Raw genomic sequence first — 8,070 nt, 5'->3', positions numbered from 1 at the left:
TCGCTTTCACTCTCCTAAAAAAAATTACTACTTTATTCTTAGGTATGATATAATTCATTACATATATACCAACCCAATTCTCATAATTACAAGGTTGACTAAAACACAAGATAACACCAATATTATTGAGTCAGCCCAAATGTAGAAACTTGGGTTTTGAAAGCTGACTTGGTGAAGTTTTGATACTCGGTGTCTACTGCATTACTCAACATCATCATGCATTCGATAGAAGTAGAGGCTTGATCCATACTAATCACTCAGCATAGCTTCGAACTTGGTGAACATTGGAGACTCGGTAGATATAGTGTCACTCGGTAGAAACTGAATACCATGCTTGCACTCGATAAACACTCATCATCCCATCACTTGGTTAACACAGGCTTCACATCACAAAAAATGATGACTCAATAGACACTGCGAAACTTGGTAACCATTGATTGCTCGGTAAGAATTGAACTGCCCGGTCTGAATTGCTGGACTCCATTCTGCCTGTATTCACTCGGTAACCACTAGAATGCTCGACATGAACTGTGAAACTTGGTAACCATTGAATATTGAACAAAGAGGTTGGTAACCATACACAATCTAAATAAGTGTTATTACTAATGACAAACATGACTTAATGCCAATAGTTGCACCCATTTATTAAAAGGCTAGTGCAGGCTTGGTCTCTCGCTATAATCGAAACCCAAATGCCTCCTAAAGCCACATCTCCACTTTGCACCTTCACCACTAGGCCCATGTCCTTGCCTATCCAAACTGTTACCACTCTTACCCTGTTCCTTTGAGATTCCACTTGCAATTGACCATTGCAGAGATCCCATTCCCATCGTTCCCTTGATTTTGAAGGGATCTTTAACAATTAACACAAGGTGTTGAATGACTTTAGTAAGATCTCTTTTTAATGCTAAAGTATGCAATGTGAGCAAGGCACATTCGCTTCAAATTATATTTTGTTATTATTATACTTGTTAATTGGGGAAGTATTTTTTTTTTTTCGATTAATTTATGGGCTGTTATTGATAAATTAAGAGTCTCCTTTTGAGAACTCTTTGAAATGACCACTTTTTGACCTTTCAATATTTGATGACTGTAAAAAAAAAAGTCAATAAATACTAAAAAATCAAAATCACATTCTCTATATCTAACTTTTACTATGTTAATTTTTTCATCAACATTTCAAATTATAGAGAACTTCCAAATCAAATTATACTCAATGTTACGAAGAGAACTTCCAAATCAATTTGTTTAAGGATGTCAACTTACATAAAAACGTCTCATTTTTCTACGGGACAGTAGTACACTTTTTTAAACTAAGCCAGCTTTATAACCTCACCGACTTATTACTCAAACAAAAGCATGATTGGGAATATAGAGCGAACGAGCATGCTCAAGAGGGAAGTAATGAATTGTCCGCCATCTGCCACAAAATATTAGAATCGGAGTCCCTCTAAAACCAGCGAATGGGAGAGCAAATGATAATTTTTGAAGCATTGATACTTCTTCTGATTTCAGTTTAGAAATGAGCAGAAGAGTTTAATATTGTCTTCAACTATTACAATCTTAATCATGGGAGTGCTTTCCAATAGGATCAGCAAAGAAGATCTCCGACCAGGAGACCATGTTTATTCATGGAGGGTAGCCTACTCCTATTCTTATCACGGTACCTTCGTTTCCCATTGCTTTTCCAATGTTTGCTTATTTTTCATCATCAGTAATCGGCGAGAATCTAGAACATTTTTTCCCTTTTTGCTTTCCTCAATGTATTTTGTCTTGGAATTTTCCTTATTTAACCTTATCAGAAGTAGATGACCATCAAAGGCGTTAAACATATAAGGTTGGCATACCCCATTAGTTGCAGAAACATAGCTAAATATGCAAAATGAAAATGTAATTAGAAGCTGGGTGTTATATAATAATACTAAAATATTATTCCAAATCCCTCTTAACAGTTAATTTAGTTGGTTCTGTTCAAGCGCTTCAAGTCATATTGAAGCAGCAGTTGCTCATCTGAATTGGCCCAACTCGTAAACAGATAGATCAGTCTGTAAAAAGGACAAATCAAATATAGTCTACAAAGCGATTCAAGTTAATTTATATGGTAGTTTCCATCCACGTTAATAGAACTATGTGTGAAAGTACAGGGCATTAGTAAATATCTAGAAGCGATACACACTGATCAAGTCATGCAGAAGAGTGGGCATTTTATCATTTATTTTATTGGTGAAATCACCTGTCAAGGTGCCCATCTATTTCAAATGTGATGACTGAGTTGTATCTCTACTGTCAAATTTACTTAGGAATCGTAACTGGTCTCATCCTGCTCAGGAATCGCAAGTGGTCTCATCCTGCTCAGCAAGCCCACTCACAATTGGTTGTGGTAGTCGATTTTCCTATGTGTACATAGCTTAATGTGATGATGGAGAGGTATCCTTCCGGTCATGTGTATCAAAAACTTGCAACTGCCCTCATTCTTTCGGTAGGCCTGACCCTCATTTGGATGTGATATTTTACTTGATTAAACATTTCAATGTTTGTATGTAAAACACTTAACATACCTCAAAGGGATTTGAATATAAACCTCCATTAAGAATACCAAGATGCTTTACAATTAAAGTTCGTTCATCTCGTAGAGGCATTTTATCATATTATTGGATTGCTGAGTATCTATTAATACGAGTCAGAACCTGCAGCATGCAAATAGATTGGGCTTTTATTAGCTTCCTTTGTTATAATTTCCCAGCCCATCTTACAGCATTATACTTTTCGCAGAAGTTAGGTATTCACCAATGCCACCTGTCTTAGAGTGGATCTCACCTTTGGCAGACTAGGATTATCACATACAGTTGCAAGTAATATACTAATATGGTATTCAGTTCTATTGGTTCCTGTGGAAACTAAGGCATAGGTCGGTATTTCATGAGGATTCATCCCCTTAGAAAATTTGGGCATTTGAGCTAGTTGTTGCTGACTTTGCTGCTAAAAGATAATTACAAGTCTTTTCTCAAAGAAGTTGGTTTATTTCCTTTCCAGGTACAGGCTGAAATGTTCACTTTAGCTTTGTTAGGAAGAGATTTTCTATGTAAACATACTTGTAGGTATGCGTAAACTTTTATTTTATGAAGGAACATGAGATGCATTTCCATAAAGTAATCAAGGAAACTTTACCTTTTTATTGAATTGTTCATCCAATGAAGCTACTTGAAAACATCTGCTGAGGATGTGAATGGCAGGTGGGAGGCATATCTATTCTTGCAAACTCAAAGTTCCATGAAAATACCACTTGAGGATTTGCGTGGGATGTTAGAGAGATATCGATTCTTGCAAAGTTGAATGAAAGTGCCTATTTTAGTCCTTTGCAATTTTCCGATCAGCCTTCAACTGGAATAGCAACCACAACTTTTTGACTTCTCTAACAGCATTGAACATCAACAGGGATTTTATGTAAATCAGTTTACCAGGTACTTGATTGAGAACAAAGGAATAGCTCACATGGGATCTGATCAGTGTTTTTCGTTTAGTAAGACAAGGTAAACTTGGCGTGGAATTGGAGAAGATCGTGAACATGTGGTGATTCAAACTCTGTAGATGAAGATGAGAAGGAATAGTAATCAATATTTTATACATGTCCATGCTTGAAAACATATCATACAAGTTCAGATACTAGTGGATGCTGAAAGGAATATGATAATGATTTGAATTTTGAACTATTTAATACCAAGAGATCTCTAAGTGCATTTGAAATTCTGGATTACAAGGCATTGGACATATGGGCAATGGGGAAAAGTATTAATGTAAATGACTAGTTGGAGATTAGTATGGCAATGAAGAAGGAAAGATACTAGAAAAATATAATGGGGAAACTTGATGCTAGATAGATTTACAATCATAGTTGATAGAAACTTCATTATAACAATGTGGATCATGTCCTTGTCCCATATCCACGATTTCTGTTAAGCAAATTTATATATACTATAGCTGTGTCCTTATTCTTTGACCCACGTAGACATTGATTTAAGTTTTCTGACCGCTTCAACATGTAGAATCGAATACTTAGCATGTCAGGATGAAACCAAAAAGTCAACATCTTTCTCTTGAGCAAGGAAGCTCATATGCTAAACTATATATATATATATATATATATATATATATATATATATATATATATATATATATATTGTGTGTGTGTGTGTGTGTGTGTGTGTGTGTGTGTGATCAAATGAGACAACCCCAAGGTTCCTTCTAATTGTGGACTTTCACTCAGCTTTGTGATGTGATATGCTAGGTATCACAAAGGGACTTACACTATTCGTTCAATGGATATCAACTACTTCAAGTATTTCTAAGCAAACAAATCACAAATAGACAAGGGTTTAGGAATCTAATCTAATCCTATGATGCAAGAAATTGTGAACATCTTTGTTACTCTACTAGACTTGATCTTTTCATCAACTACACCAAGCATGTGCATCTCTTATGGTGAATGTAAGATGTTCAAACTATCATCATACATAAAGACCATCAATGAAGGCCAATGAATGTGTAAGCAATACTCGAAGTAAAGCATGTGTGATAATTATAGTTGACCACACAAGGAAAACTTTCAATCAGCGAATTGCTAGTGTTATGGATAGAGCAAGTGCCACAAAGATGGATTCCCAATTACTTTCATCCAACTTAGCTACCACTACTCAACAATAATGAAATCTATTGTAAGTGAGGAAACCTAGAAACCATGCAATACTCCAAAATGATACAAGTAATCCACCATGAATATTATGGTAAAATAATGAATGTGTTATTAAACAAAGATCATAAATGATCTATATATACAAGTATACACAAGATTGTTTTTACACCGAACTAAGAGAGAGAATTAGAAACATTTTGAAGAGAGATAGGAAGAGAGTTTCCATCTTGAATAGAGAGAGAATATGGAAACATAGAAGAGGAGGGACCATTAGAAATAGAAATAAATCTATGGAAGAGAAGAACAAAAATAAAGAGATTTAACTCTAATAACCTCCTTTAATGGTCAATCTAACTTCAAAACAAAAGTCTGCAAGGGAATCCTTAGTTGGCATAAAAGGAAGACTCATGCTGATCGGTGAGCTCTATATATTCTACATTATTAGTCTGTGGATGAGACTTTCTCTACTTTCACTATTCAGAAGCAATGCAAGTCCTGCAATCTCGGATTACATGACCAAATTTGTGGCAATAGTTGCACCGAATTTGCTTCTTCTTGGAGCTATCCTAAGATTGAGTTGATGATTGAGATGGGCTTTTATCCCTATGAAAGGATTGGGTTGTAAATGCTTGTTGAAAGGAGCATGAAGGAGTAAATGCTTGTTCTGGTAAATCCTTGTGAGGATATTCCTGTAAGGACATGCACTTATCCATAATAATAGAGAATAACTGATATTTCAGAAAGAAAGCTTTGCTTTTGTCTGATGTCTTCTGGAGATCCTTCAGTGTAGTCTAGATCTCTGTAGCTGTCTTGTCGGATGACACTTGAGGTAGCTGATCATCAGTAACTGAAAACTTAATGAGCATAACTGCTTCACAATTACTGAAAACAAGACATCAGACTTTTTTAGAGTAATGATTACCATATCCTTTTCCTCCATTGTATGCCCAATGGCATCAAGTTGATCTCTGATGACCTTAATCTTTAGAAGATATTCTTGTAAGGACATGTGCTTATCCATAATAATAGAGAATAGCTGATATTTCAAAAAGAAAGCTTTGCTTTTGTCTGATGTCTTGTGGAGATTCTTCAGTGTAGTCCAGATCTTTGTAGTTGTCTTGTCGGATGACACTTGAGGCAATGGATCATCAGTAACTCAAAACTTAATGAGCATAATTGCTTTATGGTTATGCTCATCAAACTTCTCTTGAGTAGTATTGATTGTGGTAGGATGAGTCTTAGTACCAAGAACAACTGCCTCAAGGTGATGGTACTTGAAGATTGTCATTATTCTCTGCTTCCAAGTGTTGTAGTTCTTTCTGTTGAATTATTGATTGTCTTTCGATAGAAGATTGGTGAGAGATGCCATACACTTTTTTTGATGCATTTAAATGTAAATATTTGAAAAGGCACAAACTTCAAGGAAAATTGACTGAAGACCCAGAAAAAATGAAAGACACCCACAAGAGAGTTCAAAATGCAAAAAGAATCTGATGTTAGATTTTGAACCCACTGGCTTGAAAATTGAGGCACGAAAAATGATGCACCCAAAAAAATGAAGGCAACCCAGATGATGGTTTGAAAAACCCACCACAAATGTAGAAACACATTTTTTTTGATAAAGAAAACTAGAATATTTGAAGAAAAACCTAGTTGGTGGCTATGGTTGACTAAATAACCAGCAGAAAATGGCGTTTGTAGACAAATGAGGATGTATAGTTCAAAGAGGTCCAACAAACACCATTGTTGAGCCAAAAATGACCACTTTTATGGTCAAAGCTTTGCAGATAGAAGATGCAAAAGGAAGAATCACAAAAGAAGGAACCATCGAAGTTTACAAAAGCTTTAAAGGCCAGGAAGGAAATTGTGAAAAAAACTCATAAAACCTAGCAAAACTATCTAGGAGTCCTTTGTTGTGGCTAGAAGAGGTGTTGGAGTGGTAGAAGAATGAAAATAATGACCATATGCTCAAGAAATGAGCAAAATAAATGATTCTTTTCAGAAAAACATGATCAAATACTTAGAATCAGTGCAAATAGATGTGGAAAATACCAAAAACAACTTGCAAGAAACTCACGACAATGACCATATAGAGCCACGACTCGTGTAGAAAAAAATAAAATGAACACACTGAGGCAAAAGGATTTCAAAAACCTTATGAGTAAAAAATTTCATGAAGAAATCAAAGATTTTTAAAGCCTATTTTGAAAAATAACTCAGGAAATTTCAATAATGAAATTATTAATTTTTGATAAAAATAGCTCTGATACCATAGTATGGTAAAATAATGAATTTTTTACTAAACATAGATCATAAATAATCTATATATACAAGTATACACAAGAATGTTTTTATAATGAACAAAGAGAGAGTGTGAGAGAGAGAGAGAGAGAGAGAGAGAGAGAGAGAGAGATAGGAATATTCTAAAGAGAAACAAAAGGAGAAATTTTCCATATTGAGTAGAGAAAGAATATGGAAACATAGAAGATGAGTGACCATTAGAAATAGAAAAAATAATCTATGGTAGAGAAAAACAAAAATAGAGAGATTTAACTCTAATAATGAAGACCAACAATGAATTATGAAAAATCTTGTTACCATTATATCAAAAATTTCAACAAGTCTCTCCTTTCCTTACAAACAATTCAAGTTGGCCTTTTATAGAGGCTCCAAGAATGGATGGTCAAGATCAAGGTCCAAGACTGTGCCAACAAAACCCTAATATAACTAATTGTTATAAGCATTAAATGGTGACCAATTACAATTAGGCACTACCTTGTGGGCCAATGTGAAAATTATAATGCTTTTGATTGACCAATAAGAAAATGGGTTAGGTAGAAGCATTATGTGGACTCCACATGTTCACTTGGCATGATTTGATTGGATGCTCTTGGATATTTGCAACTGGGGTCTTCTATTTTGTTGAAGATGAGTGGGTGCCACCTCAACATGCTTTTCTTATAAACTTTATTAATCCCTTGGTGATGGGAAAATATCTCTTTATAATCAACATTATCAAACATTCAATTGTGATGGCAGATTCCTAAATACTTCATCTTCAAAAATTTTCTCCATCTTTAGGAAATCTTTTCATGGCAATTATTACAACTTGCTTCTACTAGAGATTTTGGTGTCTTGGCCTTGATCTCGTAGAGGTGCTATAAGTGTTTCATAGAGTTGGATTGATCCAATTGAATTTGGATTTTTGAAGGAAACTCAATTTGTAATGATTTCTTATCTTTGAATTGTTGACTTGATTACGATGTTGCACTTTGCATTTCAATTTGGATGCCTCAAATTTGGATTTGGATTTGCATCTTGACTTGATCTTCAACTTGGAAGCCTCCCGCTTGCTCAATGTTTTGAGTTCTCCATGTTGT

The 8,070-nt window shown here is 34.9% G+C and overlaps 1 pseudogene; it reads left to right on the top strand.

Moving 5' to 3' along the window:
• Nucleotides 1–1,370: 1,370 nt before the first annotated feature.
• LOC149560005 (protein LEAD-SENSITIVE 1-like) overlaps nucleotides 1,371–8,070 on the top strand; it is a 73,018-nt pseudogene continuing 66,318 nt past the window's right edge.

This window comes from Cupressus sempervirens, chromosome 4, assembly GCF_028749045.1.
Source record: "Cupressus sempervirens isolate cs-2001-9-10 chromosome 4, ASM2874904v1, whole genome shotgun sequence".
NCBI classification, from domain to species: Eukaryota; Viridiplantae; Streptophyta; class Pinopsida; order Cupressales; family Cupressaceae; genus Cupressus; species Cupressus sempervirens.
This window is presented reverse-complemented; position numbering and strand designations above follow the sequence as displayed.